The sequence below is a fragment of the Odocoileus virginianus genome, chromosome 9 (assembly GCF_023699985.2).
Source record: "Odocoileus virginianus isolate 20LAN1187 ecotype Illinois chromosome 9, Ovbor_1.2, whole genome shotgun sequence".
NCBI classification, from domain to species: Eukaryota; Metazoa; Chordata; class Mammalia; order Artiodactyla; family Cervidae; genus Odocoileus; species Odocoileus virginianus.
Window position 1 is genome coordinate 9,478,833 of NC_069682.1, and position 17,525 is coordinate 9,496,357.

Consider the following 17,525-nt stretch of genomic DNA (forward strand, 5'->3'; position numbering starts at 1 on the left):
ATGCGCATGCCCTCAGAAGAAAGGGCACATGAGGACACCGGGGGGTGGGGGAGGACATCCTTCTGCAAGCCAAGGAGAGAGGCCGCAGGTTCCACCAACCCCACCAACACCTTGATCTTGGACTTAGAGCCTCCCAGAATTGTGAGACAGTCAGTTCAGTTCAGTTCAGTTCAGTCGTTCAGTCATGTCTGACTCTTTAGGACACCATGGACCGCAGCACGCCAGGCTTCCCTGTCCATCACCAACTTCTGCAGCTTGCTAAGACTCATGTCCATCAAGTCGGTGATGCCATCCAGCCATCTCATCCTCTGTCATCCCCTTCTCCTCTTGCCCTCAATCTTTCCCAGCATCAGGGTCTTTTCATATGAGTCAGTTCTTCACATCAGGTGGCTAAAGTATTGAAGTTTTAGCTTCAGCATCAGTCCTTCCAATGAATATTCAGGACTGATTTCCTTTATGATGGACTGGTTGGGTCTCCTTGCAGTCCAAGGGATTCTCAAGACTCTTCTCCAACACCATAGTTCAAAAGTATGAATTCTTCAGCTCTCAGCTTTCTTTATAGTCCAACTCTCACATCCATACATGACTACTAGAAAAACCATAGCCTTGATGAGACAGACCTTTGTTGACAAAGTAATGTCTCTGCTTTTTAATATGCCATCTAGGTTGGTCGTAACTTTTCTTCCAAGGAGCAAGCGTCTTTTAATTTCATGGCTGCAGTCACCATCTGCAGTGATTTTGGAGCCCCCCAAAATAAGGTCTGCCCCTGTTTCCACTGTTTCCCTATCTATTTGCCATGAAGTGATGGGACCAGATGCCATGATCTTAGTTTTCTGAATGTTGAGTTTTAACCCAACTTTTTCACTCTCCTCTTTCACTTTCATCAAGAGGCTCTTTAGTTCTTCTTCACTTTCTGCCATAAGGGTGGTGTCATCTGCATATCTGAGGTTATTGATATTTCTCCCGGCAATCTTGATTCCAGCTTGTGCTTCATCCAGTCTGGCATTTCACATGATGTACTCTGCATATAAGTTAAATAAGCAGAATGACAATATACAGCCTTGACATACTCTTTTCCAATTTTAAACCAGTGCATTGTTCCATGTCCAGTTCTAACTGTTGGTTCTTGACCTGCATACGGATTTCTCAGGAAGCAGGTAAGATGGTCTGGTATTCCCATCTCTTTAAGAATTTTCTTCAGTTTGTTGTGGTCCACACAGTCAAAGGCTTTAGCATAATCAATGAAGCAGAAGTAGATGTTTTTCTGGAATTCTCTTGCTTTTTCAATGATCCAATGGATGTTGGCAATTTGATCTCTGGTTCTCTGCCTTTTCTAAATATAGCTTGAACATCTGGAGAAGTTTTCAGTTCAGGTACTGTTGAAACCTAACTTGGAGAACTTTGAGCATCACTTTGCTAGCATGTGAAATGAGTGCAATTGTGTGGTAGTTTGAGCACTCTTTGGCATTGTCCTTCTTTGAAATTGGAATGAAAACTGACCTTTTCTAGTCCTGTGTCCACTGCTGACTTTTCCAAATTCCTGACTTATTGAGTGCAGCACTTTCACAGCATTATCTTTTAGGATTTGAAACAGCTCAGCTGGAATTCCATCACCTCCACTAGGTTTGTTCGTAGTGATGCTTTCTAAGGCCCACTTGACTTCACATTCCAGGATGTCTGGCTCTAGGTGAGTGATCACACCATCGTGGTTATCTGGGTCGTGAAGAACTTTTTTGTATAGTTCTGTGTATTCTTGCCACCTCTTCTTAATATCTTCTGCTTCTGTTAGGTCCATACCATTTCTGTTCTTTATGTGCCCATCTTTGCATGAAATGTTCCCTTGGTATCTCTAATTTTCTTGAAGAGATCTCTAGTCTTTCCCATTGTATTGCTTTCCTCTATTTCTTTGCACTGATTATTTTGGAAGGCTTTGTTATCCCTCCTTGATATTCTTTGGAGCTCTGCATTCAGATGGATATATCTTTCCTTTTATCCTGTGCCTTTTGCTACTCTTCTTTTCTCATCTATTTGTAAGGCCTCCTCAGAGAACCATTTTGCCTTTTTTCATTTCTTTTTCTTGGGGATGGTTTGTACAATGTCACGAACCTCGGTCCATAGTTCTTCAGACAGTCTGTCCATCAGATCTCATCTCTTGAATCTATTTGTCACTTCCATGGTATAATCAAACTGAGTTAATAAGCTGGACATATGTTATCCAGGCTCATCAAAGTGTAATGAAGCAACAATATCTACAAATGAATATGTTTTCCAAAAGTGCTGAGGTCAGCGCTTAGCCATGACTCCCAGGGAAAAAGAATATGAATATGGCAACTCTTTCCTTTAAAAGGATTAAAGAATAAAGTACTCTGTTAAGTCATATGATTGCTGTTGTTTTAAGTTGAAAACTGGCTATGAAAAATCTGTGAGTTAACATGATAAAGACAAATGCAGTATTTTGTGGCAGTTTGCCAAAGCAGAGCCGTTTGAAGGTTTGCTGGCCATTCTCAACTCCCTGAAAGACATTGGAATTCATAGATAGCAATTTCATGATAGGTTATCAAAGAAAAACTAGGCTCTCTCTTCACAGAGAACAACCACGCTTTTCCCCACTCAGTACTGAGACAGTCGCCAGAAACATAGCATCAATATGAGAATCCAATAAAATAATGAACTCCCCTCCCCCACTTACCAGGTTTTCTACTAATGTGTCTTGGGGGATGTAAAGACAAAAATTACTATGTCTAACTGCAGGAGTTTGTAATCTAGTGGGATTCAGAATTGCCTGGAAGTCCCTGGTTAGGACTCTGCTTCCACTGCAGGGGGCATGGATTCTATCCCTGATTGTGGAACTAAGATCCTGTTAGCTGCTTGGAGCACCAACATATATATATATATATATATATATATATATATATAATACATTACAGCTATAGCTATAACCTTGGTGGGACTCAAACAACAAAGACTTAGCAGTGGAACTTCAGATAGTGATATAAATAACAGATCAGGACCCCAGAATGATTGGCACAAAGCAGAAGAGGACTGTTACTGGATGACTTGGACAGACGGTCCTGAGGGTGTCTTCTCCAAAGTGATCAGACTGGAGTGCAACCTTGATGAATGGATTGACTCAAGCAGATAGAAGCCTTGCATGTCAAAAACACGAAGGCAGAAGTGCCAAGGGCACTCTCAAGAGGCAGCCAGTACAAGGCTTTGCTGGAGCCAGGGCTTCATGAGACAAAAGAAGGAAGCTGGAAAGGTGCACTGGGATGTCTGAACAATCCTGGACTAGGGTTTGTGAACCTAGATTCCTCTGCCTATTAAATGTGGGGCCATCAAAGTCTTGAGTCAAGGAATACATAGTTATGGGATGTGTGTCATTTGTCACAACACAGAGATTGGAGGAGAAACATCGGGAGGTGCCGGCTTTGGGTGTAACCTGATAAGGTGCATCTTATGTTGTGAGTGGTCTTCAGAACTCTAGAGCCCTAGTTTCTCCCTCTCATACCTTAAGGTTACGCTGATCCCCTCCCAACATGTCCTGAATGTTCTTTCTCTTGCATCATTGTGCATGCATGCTAGGTCTCTTCAGTCATGTCCAACTCTTTGTGATCCTATGGACTGTAGCCTGCCAGGCTCCTCTGTCCATGGGATTCTCCAGGTGAGAATACTGGAGGGGGTTGCCATGCCCTTCAGGGGATCTTTCCGACCCAATGATTGAACCCTCATCTCTTACGTCTCCTGCATTGGCAAGTGGGTTCTTTACCACTAGCACCACCTGGGAAGCCCCTTGCATCACTAGTCTATCCAGACATTAAGCATGCTCTCGAGACAGAGAAACTGAAAGTATTTCTCATAGGACAAGATTACAAACTAACCAATAGAATTTGGGGTTAGTTTTTCTTTTAAATCCAGACTGTGGATAAGGTAATATCTTTCTAAAAGAAAGCACTGGAATCTACCTCTGAGCCCAATTTCTGGTTAAATTTAGACAATACTCAGTTTGTAAAACAATTTCAATCAATATTCCACCAGCAAGTAATGGTGAGAACAGAACACCTTATTTCTCCCTAAAGTGTTGGGAAATGTTTCAACTTCATCTTCCACCTAAGCAAGATAAGCTGGAAATGTTTCTGATTTTTTGAATATGGCCTTTAGTTAATAGTAATGTACAGATGTTAAATTCCTGGTTCTGTTAACCATGATTGTATTAGATGTTAATTTTAGGGGAACCTGGGTGAGAAGTATATGGAAACTCTTTGTACTATTTTTGCAAGTTTTCTATAAATATAATGCTAATTCAAAATAAAAAATTTTAAAGTAGGAGAGCCATGTGGATGTGGGGAGTCAGTTTTTGGACAGGAATCTGCTTTCTACTCCCCACCATGGGTTGCCAGCATCTGAAATAAAGCAAACTTTCCTTTCCACTAACCTTGCCTCTTTACTGGTGTTTGAGCAGCAAGCAGCAAGACTCCCACTTTCAGTTACAGTAAGACATACCCATTGGCATTTATTTACTTACATATTTAAGACATCTAATTTTATTTATTTATTTAAGCTGTGTTTTATCTTAGTTGCCGCATCTTTGTTGCAGCACTCAGGCTGTCCATGGGCTTCCCTGCAGTTGCAATGTGTAGGCTCAGTAGTTGCAGGCCTCACCCCTGTGGGATCTTAACTCCCTAGCCAGGGATGGACCCAGTCACCCCCAGCAGTGTAAGGTGGCTTCTTAACCACTGGACCACCAGAGAAGTCCTCCCACTAGCATTTAATTTTTAAATATCCAAGATGGAGGATTCCTGGTCTCCCTGCCTCCCTTAGGTAAGTAGCCACTGATTAGCTCATTTAAACGTGATACGTGCTTCTTGGGCTTCCTAGGTGGTGCACTGGTAAAGAATCTGCCTGCCAATTTGGAGACAGAAGAGACTCAGGTTCAATCCCTGGGTCAAGAAAATCCCCTGTAGGAGGAAATGACAATCCACTCCAGTATCCTTGCTTGAAAATTCCATGGACAGAGGAGCCTGGCGGGATACAGTTCATGGGGTCCCAAAGAGTCAGATATGACTTAGCACACATGCTTGTCCAGTGATTATTTTTAAAATTTCTGATTTACATTTGAGGAGACTGAGGAAACCAAAGGTTAAATGACTGGGTGGTTCACAAACAGCCAGTATACGGCACTGTGATTCCCATGTTGTTGTTGTTGTTATTCAGTCACTAAGTCATGTCCAGCTCTTTGTGACCCCATGGACTGCAGCATGCCAGGCTCCTCTGTCCTCCCAGAGTTTGCTCAAATTATATCCATTATATATACAGCTTTGACATACTCCTTCCCCAATTTTTAACCAGTCCACTGTTCCATGTGCAGTTCTAACTGTTGGTTCTTGAGCTGCATACAGGTTTCGCAGGAGGCAGGTAAGATGGTCTGGTATTCCCATCTCTTTAAGAATTTTCCACAGTTTGTTGTGTCTACACAGTCAAGGACTGCAAGGAGATCTAACCAGTCCATCCTGAAGGAGATCAGTCCTGGGTGTTCATTGGAAGGACTGATGCTGAAGCTGAAACTCCAATACTTTGGCCACCTCATGCGAAGAGTTGACTCATTGGAAAAGACCCTGATGTTGAGAGGGATTGGGGGCAGGAGGAGAAGGGGATGACAGAGGATGAGATGGCTGGATGGCATCACCAACTCAATGGACATGAGTTTGAGTAAACTCCGGGAGTTTGTGATGGACAGGGAGGCCTGGCATGCTGCAATTCATGGGGTCGCAGAGTCGGACATGACTGAGCGACTGAACTGAACTGAACACAAAGGCTTTAGCATAGTCAATGAAGCAGAAGTGATGTTTTTCTGGAATTCTCTAGGTTTTTCCATGAGCCAGCAGATGTTGGCAATTTGATCTCTGGTTCCTTTGCCTTTTCTAAATCCAGCTTGAACAGTTGAAAGTTCTCGGTTCACACACTTTTGAAGCCCAACTTGAAGGATTCTGAACATAACTAGCATGTGAAATGAGTGCAACTGTGCAGTAGTTTGAACATCCTTTGGTACTGCCCTTTTTGGGATTGGGGCAAAGGAAAATACAATCTGTCACTGCTTCCACTTTTTTCCTTCTATTTGCCATGCGGTGATGGGACCGGATGCCATGATCTTAGTTTTTTAAACACTGAATTTCAAGCCAGCTTTTTCACTCCTCTTTCACACTTATAAAGAGGCTCTTTAGTTCCTCTTTGCTTTCTGCCATTAGAGTGGTATCATTGCATATCTGAGGTTGTTGATATTTCTCCTGGCATTTTGCATGATGTACTCTGCATATAAGTTAAATAAGTTAAATAATAAGACCTTAAACACCCTGGACCTACTCCTTTCCCACTTTTGAACCAGTCCATTGTTCCATGTCCAGTTCTGTTGCTTCTTGACCCACATACAAGTTTCCCAGGAGACAAGAAAGGTGGTCTAGTATTCCCATCTCTTGAAGAATTTTCCACAGTTTGTTGTGATCCACACAGTCAAAGGTTTTAACGTAGTCAGTAATACAGAAGTAGATTTTTGGGGGAATTCTCTCAATTTTTCCATGATCCAGCAAATGTTGGCAATTTGATCCCTGGTTCCTCTGTCTTTTCTAAACTGAGCTTGTACATTTGAAAGTTCTCAGTTCATATACTGCTGAAACCTAACTTGAAGGATTTTGAGCATAACCTTGCTAGCATATGAAATGAATGCAATTGTACATTAGTTTGAACATTCTTTGGCATTGCCCCTTTTGGAATTGAACTGAAAACTGACCTTTTCCAGTCCTGTGGCCAGTGCTGAGGTTTCCTAATTTGCTGACATAAGGAGTGCAGCACTTTAACAGGATCATCTTTTAAGATTTTAAATACCTCAGCTGAGATTCTGTCACCTCCACTAGCATCATTTGACATCAAATTTATTCTCCAACTGGTGAGTGAGAGTGAACCCAAGCAAGCAGAGTAAGGAACAGGAGAGGAAAGACAGTCTTCACTCTGGCAGCACGCACCCTTGGGAATTTAGGGGAATTTCCATCAACTGGAATCGACCAGGGTCTTGGCAGCTTGACCACCTTGGCATGGCGTGACTTTCTGCTGGTCCCTCCCCGTCTGGGAAAGGTCACAGGCACAGCGTAAAGGCTCTGGCATCACTCAGCAGCAGAGCATGGTGCTCAGCTTGGGTTTGGGGTGTGTTGCCTGGCTTGCTTCCAAAAGAGGATGCTAGACCGAGACCTGAGAACAGGGGTGCATTGCTCACAGAGATCAGCAAGGTCAGCCCCTGGGTTCATCCCTTGAGGCTCTAAAGTTTCCCAAGACGTTCCCGGGGCAACACGTAGCCCCCTCGTCCCTTAGGATCCCCACCCAGCCGACTCCAGACGGGGCCCCACCCACTGCGAGCCCGCCCATCGACCCCACCCACTCGGCACGGGCCACGCCCCCGGCCCCCTTGAGGAGGCCCCGCCCCTGGCTTTGCAGCGCCGCGCAGGGTCCCGCGGTGTCTGGCCCCGCCTCTCCGCCCCGCCGCGCCCCTCCGGCTCCGCCTCTAAGTTGGAGCCCGCCCCCGGCTCAGGCTCCGCCCCCCCTGGTCCCGCCCAGGGCTCGGCCCTCTGTGCCCCGAGCGCCGGGAGCAGCCTCCGCGCCTGCAGGCGGGGAGGAGAGCCGGCTCCGGGGCCTCCAGACACAAAGAGCGGTGGCGAGACACGGGTAGGAGCGGAGCGCACGCCCGCGCCCTTGGCCTGTTCCCGCGCGGGCGGGACCCGAGACGCCCCAGGCCAGGTGAGCCGGGCGCCGGGGGTGATCACGCACTCGGGGGCGTACAGTGGCGGGCGGTGGGACCGCGGGCCGGGGCCCCTCACCTCGCTCTGCCCCCGGGCCTGGGGGCACCTGAGGCAGTCCAGAGGGAACTCGCTTCCCTCGAGACCCTGGGCCGCCGGGCGGCTTCGGTAGAGCCAGGCCCTCTCGCGGGTCGCGTCTGGGTTGGCGCTCCGGGACCTTGGCTCAGGTGGCCAGCGGGCGATCGGCTGGGGTCCTGAGGCGGCCGGGCCGGTTCTCTATGCGGCTGCTGGCGTCCAGTTACTGCTTGGGATGAGCTCTGAGTAAGATCACCTCATTGTGCAGAAGCTCTGCTTCCTACCTGCTTCCTTTTGCTGTATTACGAGTTTGCACTTGGAAAAATTGTTAGAAATAAGGACTCACGCTCTGGGGCGGAAAAGTCTGTTATGAGTTTTGTCTGCTGTGAGTAGTTTTTGCAGAAGCGCGGCTTTCCTCCCGCCAGTGCGCTCAGTCGCGGATCCCATAAATCGTACTGATAACTGGAAACTCCGTGTTGAGCTGTGTATTTGCACAAGATGGAAGTGAGGAAGGTCGCTCGGTTCCTTTTTTGCTCCTGGAGACTTAGGCCGAGCTGTGGAACGGCCCCGGGGGTGGTGGTGCAAGGGAGGGGGGGTTGGGGGCAAGAACTGGGGAGCCAGTGGTCTTGTGATGGTCCAGGCTGGAGGGTCGAGTGATGCTCGCGGTCCCACCGCCAGCACTGTCAATAGGACCGAGCGACGGTAAACTGCTCTTGAGGGGCTGCTGCTGAGATTTTCATTCAGGTTCAATTAAAACAGACAATCGGTTTTGCAGAATGGTAAAATAACAAGCCATCTGCAAAGCACCTTACATCTCCAAAGCATTTTACATCATCAAACTAGGAGAATAGTTTATCAAAAAGTTAGGGTTTTAACATTTTTTAATTGAGGAATTTATCTTATTTACCTTTTCTTTTTGGCCACTCTGCTTGTGGGATTTGAGTTCCCCTGACCAAGGATCCAACCTGTGCCACCTTCCTGGAATCCTAACCGTAGGACCACCAGAGAATCCTGTTCAGTTGAGGAGTTTATATAAACTTTGATGGATAGCTGTTTTTCTCGAGCTCATGTTTACCCCAGACATTGCGGTTTGCAGGGCTGCTTGGAAGTGGATGAACTGTGTCATTGTGTACAACATGCTGGGGATTCATCCTTTAGTGTTACAGTAGTACCCTTACATATGAACCTTCAAGTTGTGAACTTTCAAAGATGCAAATGTGCGTCCCATCACCATCAGGCAGGAGTGAAATTGCAGGTTGTCCTCCATCTGTTGCTGATGATCCTTCAGCTCTACCATCTCCCACCTCCTTCAGTCTGTAACTCTTCTTGCCTATTCACTCCATGCCAGCCCCTGTGTGCTAGCTATTATACTGTAGTTTTTCAAGGTACTGTGCTGTAACATTAAATTTTTTCCTTTATTTTTTTGTGTTTGTTTCATTTGTGTGAGAAGTATTATAAACCAACTATAGTACAGTACTATATAGCTGATTTTGTTAGTTGGGTACCAGTGCTAACCTTGTTGGACTTATGAACAAATTGGCTTTAAGGACATGCTCTTGGAATGGAGTTCGTTCATGTGTAGGGGACTTAGTGTAGTTTGATTCTGTGTCTTGAGTCCTTACGAACATCTGGTGGTGGGAAATAGAGTAACAGAAGAGTTGCAGAGTTCTAACTGTGAGTATTCCAGGTGTTCAGATCCTGCCCTTTTATGGTGAGTGGCTTTAGGTGCTGGTTACTGGCTGGTTTCTTTCTTTTTTTTTTTTTTTAAGATGGTGCATGTGGTGTTTGGGGCATGTGATAGATCCCTCTGTCCATGTTCTTTCTACGTTGGACACTTAGCTTTGGATCTTGCCACAAACAGGCAGTTGCTGAACATCTCTCTCCTTCCCTGACTCAAGATAGGTCTAGAAGAAGGAGGCAAAAACAGTGTCTGGCGTGCCTTGAAGTAGAAGTTTCAGAGGTGGAGTCAGGTGCGTGGCATAGCTTCTGACTGAAGGAATAGTGCCCTCAAACTTGGAAGAGTGTTTCCGGTGCCAGGCCACTTTCCCGTCTTATCCCCAGGTCATTCCCTAAAAAGTTGAGTGGCAGTAGCTGTAACTGGACTTTAGGTTTGAACTTAGCTTAGTCCTTGGCTTCAAGTTTGAATTAGGAATTCAGGCTCAAGGCCAGCAATTTGGTTAATCACAAGCAGGAGGCCAAACTCTACCTGGAGCTATTTGGCCGGTGGTGGTAGCAGAAGGTTTTCCTTTCCCGTCCCCGAGGTGACCTTGAGCCCCCTGGTGAGACCTCTCCACCAAAGGGTTCTGACTGTCAGCACTGTTTGGTTTGTGAACCATGGGACCAAGGGGTTCTTGTGGGCATTCTGTATTTTTAGTTTCTTGGTGGAAGTTGGAGTTTGCATCTGCTCTGATAGTTGCACTTTTCTTTCTCAACTCTGGATGGCCCTTCCTTAGACTTGAGGGCTGAGGTGCAGGCTTTGGGCAGGCTTGTGTGGCTCACTGCACAGGTGGTGTGTTCCTGGTACCTGGACCCCACGCAGCGCTGAGCTACTGTCAGAAATGGAGCCGATTCTCTTGGTGATCTGTGTTTAAATTGTGGCTAAGCACTCACTGTGGGCCAGGCTCTCTTCTCATTGCTTCGGGGTAAATTCCTTTGGCTGGCACTCACAGTAGTCTGCTGAGCTGGCCATACTGTGGTTCCCTTCTCGAAGACTAGTACTTCACTGCCTCAGTGATAAAGTTGTTTCTTTACATTAGAAAGAAAATGAGGGTTTTTCAGTGTTGGTGACTGAAAACCAGAAAGAAAAAAAAAAAAACCCATGAAGCTGTGACTAACATGATCTGTCTAGTCATCCTAAGTGCGGGACAAGAGAGGAACTCTCAACCAAATTCCATCTGTGAACAAGAGTGTGGATGGCTTAATAAGCTGGCCTTGCATTCTGTGATCCTCTTAGATATGCATGTCCTCAGAAGTAACAATAACAACTAACAATAGTAACAAAAGAGCTGGAGTGTAGGAGTGTGGTTCACACCCGGTGGTGGGGTTGCTCTCAGGGTCACAGATGGAGTGAATTTAACAGCCAACATCACATCATGTAATAAAATACTCACAGATTTGGAGTTCAGTTTCAGGGCACACGGGTTTCCTTGGTGGCTCAGACGGTAAAGAATCTGCCTGCAATGCGGGAGACCTGGGTTTGATCGCTAGATTGGGAGGATCCCCTGGAGAAGGGAACCACTGCCCACTCTAGTGTTCTGGCTTGGAGAATTCCATGGACAGAGGAGCCTGGCAGGCTACAGTCCACGGAGTCGCAAAAAGTTGGACACGACTGAGCGACCTTCTCTCTCTCACTTCAGGGCACAGGAATTTTGTAAACGGTTGTAGATTCTCTAACAACCAACAAGACGGTCTGCTCAGTGGACAGTTTGATGAGCAGACTGTCATACCCCAGGGAGAGCTCCGTGTACCTGGAGCATCTCCACCCTCCCTGTGCTCAGGGGGCCCGAGGCACCGCCCGGTCCAGCCACCTGGCCTCTCGGCTTCCGGCTGCGTTCCCGGAAGTGGGCAAAGCCAAGTAAAAGTGGGCAGCGTCACCGGTTCTCCAGCTGGGGCCGGACCACAGAGCCGGGGACAGACCAGACTCCTCCCCTCACACTGTGATAACAGGGAGGGCGTGATACTGCTGACTGCAGCCATCACTGAGGCCCCTGGACCCAGGTGACTGATTCCGTGGTTTGGCTCCCGAGAAAGCCGCTGCTGTCTGAGGACCTAGATGAAGAAAGGGACAGGGCGAGTTTGCCCCTGGACTGGGCCACTGTCTGCATCAGTGACCTATGCTCGCTGCTGGTCGCGCTCTAACAGGTCGTTTGCAAGGTTCTACATAATTTATTAGACTTAGTCTGTCCTGCTCTGTGGCAAAAAAGTAAAAACATAGCTGGTAGTTACATGCAGAAGTGTGACTTCAAAATCAAGCAGTTCTTGATACATTTTTAATTCTTTTTGAATACTCATTGTTTCAAGTTGAACACACAAAATAAGGCGTTGACTGCCCTGCTGTGGATGCCCCGTAGCTAAGTTGACTGATCAACGTTACGGTCCCAGATAACCTCCCGATCAGAGGTGCAGAGAAGGACACCACCTTGCCTGGGGTATTGCTGTGGTAACCTGAATCTCCTCTGGGAGACAAACTACATTTGAGTCACATTCTACAAAGTAACTGGCCTCTGGCCTCTTTTCTGGGTATGCTGGGTCTTCGGTTGCTGCTCGGGCTTTTCTCTAGTTGGGGCAAGTGGAGGCTACTCTCTGGTTGCGGCGCGCAGGCTTCTCACTGCAGTGGCCTCTCCGCAGAGCACGGGCTCGAGGACGTGCACGCTTCGGCGGCTGCTGCGTGTGGGCTCGGCTTGTGGAGCACGGGCTCAGTTGCTCCAGCGCACGTGGGATCTTCCTGGATCAGTGATGGAACCTGCATTGGCAGGCGAATTCTTTACCACTGAGCCATCAGGGAAGCCCTGACCTCTGTACTCTTAAACTTTCAGGGTCAAGAAACACAAAGAAAGACTGAGGAACTATTCCAGTTGAAAGAGTGCTAAGGGGTCTGAGAACTATATGCAGTGCTTAACTGTGGACTGGATTGGGGGGCGGGTAGCTGTAAAGGACATTATTGGGTCAGTGGGCAAAATTTGAGTGTGAAGGTGGATGAGCCAATAGTATGCTAGCAATATCACGTTTCCTGAGTCAGATAACTGTGCTGTGACCATGTCCTTGTGTTTGTAAATACATATGGAAGCAGGGGTTGACAAAAAGTTCACTTCGGGTTTTCTGTTACATCTTGTGAAAAGCCTGAACAAACTTTCTGCCAACTCTATATTTAAGGATAAGACAGCACATAGTCTAAAACTTCATGGGGAAAGGGGGAGGGAAGAAAATGATCATATGGACAATGATCATATGGACATATGATCAATGGGGCAAAGTGAAAGCAAGTCACTGGTGAAGTTAGCTAGGCAAAGAATGTTGGTGAATTCTTTGTACTGTTCTTGCAACTTCTCTATGCATTTGAAAGTACATCAGAATAAAAAGTTACAAAAACAAATGTCTGCCCTGGATTCACTGCAATGTAAAAATCTGCCACTGATAAAAGCTTACAGTATTTCATCTTTTCTAAGATGGCATTTTTTTCATCTTCTCACTTCTCTGAATTTGGGTTGAATTTTTTTTTTAATTGTTATTGCTGTGCTGGGTCTCCGTTGCTGCACGCCTGCTTTCTCTAGTTGAGGCGCGTGAGGCCGGGCTCTTCACTGTGGTGCGCGGGCGCCTCACTGCAGTGGCTGCTCCGGTCGTGGAGCACAGGCTCTAGGCGCACAGGCTTCAGTGATTGCAGCACTTGGGCGCGGTGCTTGTGGCACAGGGGCTTAGTTGCTCCATGGCACGTCAGATCTTCCCAGCTCAGGGATTGAATATGTGTCCCCTGCATTGGCAGGCAGATTCTAATCCACTGGATCACTAGGGAAGTCCTTGCGGGCGCATCTTATGATCAACGCTGTCTTAGAATTCATCGTGTCAAGTTTTGACAGCAGTTTTCCTTTGTCCTTTGGCTTAGCATCAGGGGCACCTTGGGTTTGATGAAATGTGGTATTCTCTCTGGGCTCCCCTGGCGGCTCAGACAGTAAGATGTTCCCCCTGGCTATGTTGTTTGAAGAGGTGGGGAAAAGAAGATGGTGCTTTGAGGAGCTCTGTGTGTCGAGTTTTGCTCACAGGAAGTTTTACTCAGCTAGTGTCTTTGCCCCAGGCCAGATATCTAGCTGCCTTTGCTCATTTCCACCTCTGTGCCTGCTAGATATTTCAGACTCAACACATTCCAGGCTGGATTTCTGTCTTCACCTCTGCCCCCAAACTGCTCTTCCTCTGGGGTTCTTGTCTCGCAGTGGAACCTGACTTTTAGCCAGAGTTGGCTCAAAATGGGCCCCTGAGAGGAGCTCAGGGACCCGTCAGTGCTTACAGAGATGGGGTGTGGGTGCTTCCCGGTCTCACCTGGGACACAGGCTGCTTTTAGACTGCCTAGTTTTTGTCTTTGGGCTCCAAATATCTGTGCCTTGTTTCCCCCATTTGTCAAATGAGGATATTTCCCCCAAGTCTATCAAGATAATGGACAAGCAAGTTCAGTAACCATAAAACTCAGAAATCCTGTGACTTAAAACAGGAGAGCATTTTAGGAAGACTTTTACGGCATCAAAGTCAGCTCCCACGAAGCAGAGCTGCTCTGAGCTCCCATGTCAGTGAGGGCAGGGGTATGGACAGCCTTGACTCCCAGCACTTCGTCCCGGGCTTCTTTCTCCTACGGAGTCCGGTTCCTGGGTGAGTCAGGGTGGTGTTGGCTTTACACTGGATGCTGGCAGGCGCCGCCAGGAGCAGGGCCGTTTTATAGAACTGGGTCCTTTCCACCCTGGGGCCACTGGTGAGTGTCACTGGAACTTGCGTGGCATCGTATTGTCTCACTAGTCTTGAACTGTTCATGTGTCAGACTTGGGAATGGCTTCATCTGAATCTTTTTAGCACCATTTGATTTAGTAACCTGCATCAGCTCAGGATGGTAACACTTTACTGTTTTGTTTGGCATGGACTTCAAACAACTGCAATAGCAAAATACAGTGATTTTTTTTCCCCCATGACCTGTTTTCTTCACTGCTGTGTTTTGTCTACATTTTGGGTGATTACTTCTTGGCATTTTTTTTTTTACAATAATTTGATTTATTTGTTTGTTTCCGGCTGTGCTGGGTCTTTGTCGCTGCGTGGCCTTTTTCTCTAGTTGCAGCGTGCAGGCTTCTCATTGCGGTGACTTCTCTTATGCACAGGCTCTGGGGCGTGCAGGCTTCAGTAGTTCTGGTATGTGGGCGGGCTTAGTTGTTCTTCTGCATGAGGGATCTTCCCGAATCAGGGATGGAACCCATGTTGCTAGGGGATTCTTTACTGCTGAGCCACCAGGGAAGCCCACGTCTTGGCATCTCTGAGTCTGCTTTGGGGCCACGGAAGTGTTGGTGTTGACAGTGACCTTCACAGCAGGCTCATTCTTCAGAAGGAGAAACCCAGGGTTTCTGAGTTTTGCTGAATTCTGCGTACTTTTAAATAAGTGTAGAGAACAAAGAAGATCAGCAGTTTTGTGTGATTTGCCTTTAGGCTCCTAACGGCTTGGCTGGAATTTAAGAATATTGTAAAGTAATTAGCCTCCAACTAATAAAAATAAATGGGGGAAAAAAAAAGAAGTTGGATAACACTGGGCAGGGGCAAATTGTCCTAGGGTTTTCTAAATAGATTTTGTAGTCTTTGTTGTTTTATTCTCTTGTGTTCTTTATTGCCAACACAAAATGAGAAAGGTTCTGGCAAAGGGGAAGTTTCTTAACAGATGAATAGAAATGGACTGGGACACAGAGTGTTTGGTTAAAGTAATGCTTTTAATTTGGGGGACTATCCAAGTTAATGTTCTTTCCTTATAATTAGGTTTCCTGATATAAAATTCTTGCGTAACATTAGGACTTTCTTGGTTTGGTTTAGAGCTCGAAGGATGTTTTCTCATATATTCTGGATTTCAGATTCCTGAACTTATTTATGGAAAAATTTTTTTTTTTTTTTTTGTATTTAAATCTGCTTTGTGGGTTTATATGCTATCGGTAGGCATGAGGCAGGATTTAAAGGTTGGTAGTTCTGTGTAGTTAGACCTCAGTATGTGTTCACTTACCAACTGTGTGACTTTGAGCAAATTACCTAACCTCTATGCCTTGGTTTCCTTGCTTTTAATATAAGGGTGATAATGTATATACATACATACATACATACATACATACATATATATATGGGTGATAATGGCACCTCCCTCACAAGGCTAAATTCCTCGGTTTTAGGAATGTGCCCATTAAAAGATGAGTGCTCAAGAAATACTAGTTTTGTATCATCAAAAGTTTATTTAGCAAGAGCGAGCATCCTGTGGAGGTGTCAAAGGTCGAGACATCTCTCCTGTGGCTCTGACTGTACACCGAGAGTAGACTCCAGTGCCTGCACTGCTGGGAGCCGGGCTTTAAGAAAATCTCCTGGAGCCCTTTTTCCTTTTTCTCTCTCAGCCTTTAAGGTCACGTGACTGAATAAAAATAAATTGCAGCAGTTAGCCTACAAAGAGAAACTACTCAGAATGGCAAAATATGCAAACATTTCAAAAAATGATAAACACAGATTAACTTTAAGGAAAGAATATATTCACCAGGATGCTCTCATTACCTTGCAGGTTCTGTCCTCATTGCCTCCTCTGTGGAGGAAAGCATCATGTGGAGTTGAAATGTGTGCTAGATTTCTGCTTTGTTCTGCTAATTTCTGTAGTTTGTTTTTTTTTATTTTTAAAGATGAGGTTTGTGCGATGATGCAGTTTACAGGTCTGTCGGTTTCACTGCTGTTGAAAGCATCCAGCTGGTGACTTCCCTGGCGGTCCATTGGTTAAGACTCTGCTTCCAATGCAGGGGGCATGGGTGCCATCCCTGCCTGGTTGAGGAACTGAGATCCTTCCTGCTGTGCTGTGCGACCAAAAACAAACTACACCTGGTGTCCTGAGCTGTTCCCTCTGGTTAGGCTTCTAGTTTTTTCCTGGGCAGTTAGGAACTTTCACGTAGCATTCTATGAAAAATTTTAGGCTTCCTCCTGCCTTTCTCTTTGGATATGAAAGCACACCTCTTGGTTGTTTCTTCCAGTCCCGCCACTGCTCCTCTATGTGGCTGGTGGGATGGGTGTTCAGTGGGGTCTCTGACCAGAACACCCTGAGTGGCCCCTCCCTGGGAGGTGGGTGGGGGTGTCAGCCCTGGCCTCCCCACCTCTGCCCCAGGCCAGGGAGGTGGAGCCAGCCCACCCTGGGTGGAAACCTGCTGCTTGAGTTGTTTCAGTCCGGTTTCTTTACTGCCTAGTGAGAGATGGAGTATTTCCTGCCATATCAGTAAACTAGGCTATCACAGCCATCAGCAATTCCAGCCCTCCAAATGTGAATTTCTGAACTCTGAGGACACCTGGGAAGGAGAACAAGGCCTGCGGTAAGGCTGTCTTGAGGCTGCACCACTGCCTAAGGTGAGCAGTGAGGAAACTCAGGATGTGAAAAGACGTAGGACACTGACCCCGGTTAGCTGAGATGCATGTGAGAGAAATGATTTTAGTGGGCCCCGACTCTTGCATCTTCCCATATGTAGAAAAGTGCTAAATTCCTTGAGATATCTGGTTTTCTTTAATTCACAAAAATAACTTTTGATGTTCAGACTACTTGCTGTTTGTTGCAAACCTGTATAACCTGACACCCTCCCCCCTCCCCCAGGGATACTTGAGATTACTTTAGGCTTGAAGTCCTAAAAATTCCCACCAAAAACCTGTAACTCTCAACTTTTAGGTTGTGACTGTTTTTTTAAGTTGACATTAGCAAGATTGTGTCTGTTAAGTGCTTACTTATCTGGTGAAGAAAAGCAAGATCATGCCTGTAGGAATCAGCCCGTCTTCCTGGGGATCCTGAGGACATTGCTCCAGCAGGTGTGGAACCCTGCAGATAGCAGCGGGGGCTCTTTGTGCCAACATTCTGGTCTGTTCTTGGACTAATGTGTGAGCAAGGAGCCATCACACTAACACCCACTCACCTCAACACTGGGATCTCAGACA

The 17,525-nt window shown here is 46.4% G+C and overlaps 1 protein-coding gene across 1 annotated transcript in view; it reads left to right on the forward strand.

Annotated features, from left to right (window-relative positions):
* The first annotated feature begins 7,601 nt into the window (after positions 1 to 7,601).
* The window catches only part of LOC110125801 (ninein-like protein), a 56,349-nt gene continuing 46,425 nt past the window's right edge, over positions 7,602 to 17,525 (forward strand). Inside the window, exon 1 of the mRNA XM_070471920.1 lies at positions 7,602 to 7,779. The gene's annotated coding sequence lies outside the window, so the exon portion shown is untranslated. The remainder of the gene's footprint in view (positions 7,780 to 17,525) is intronic.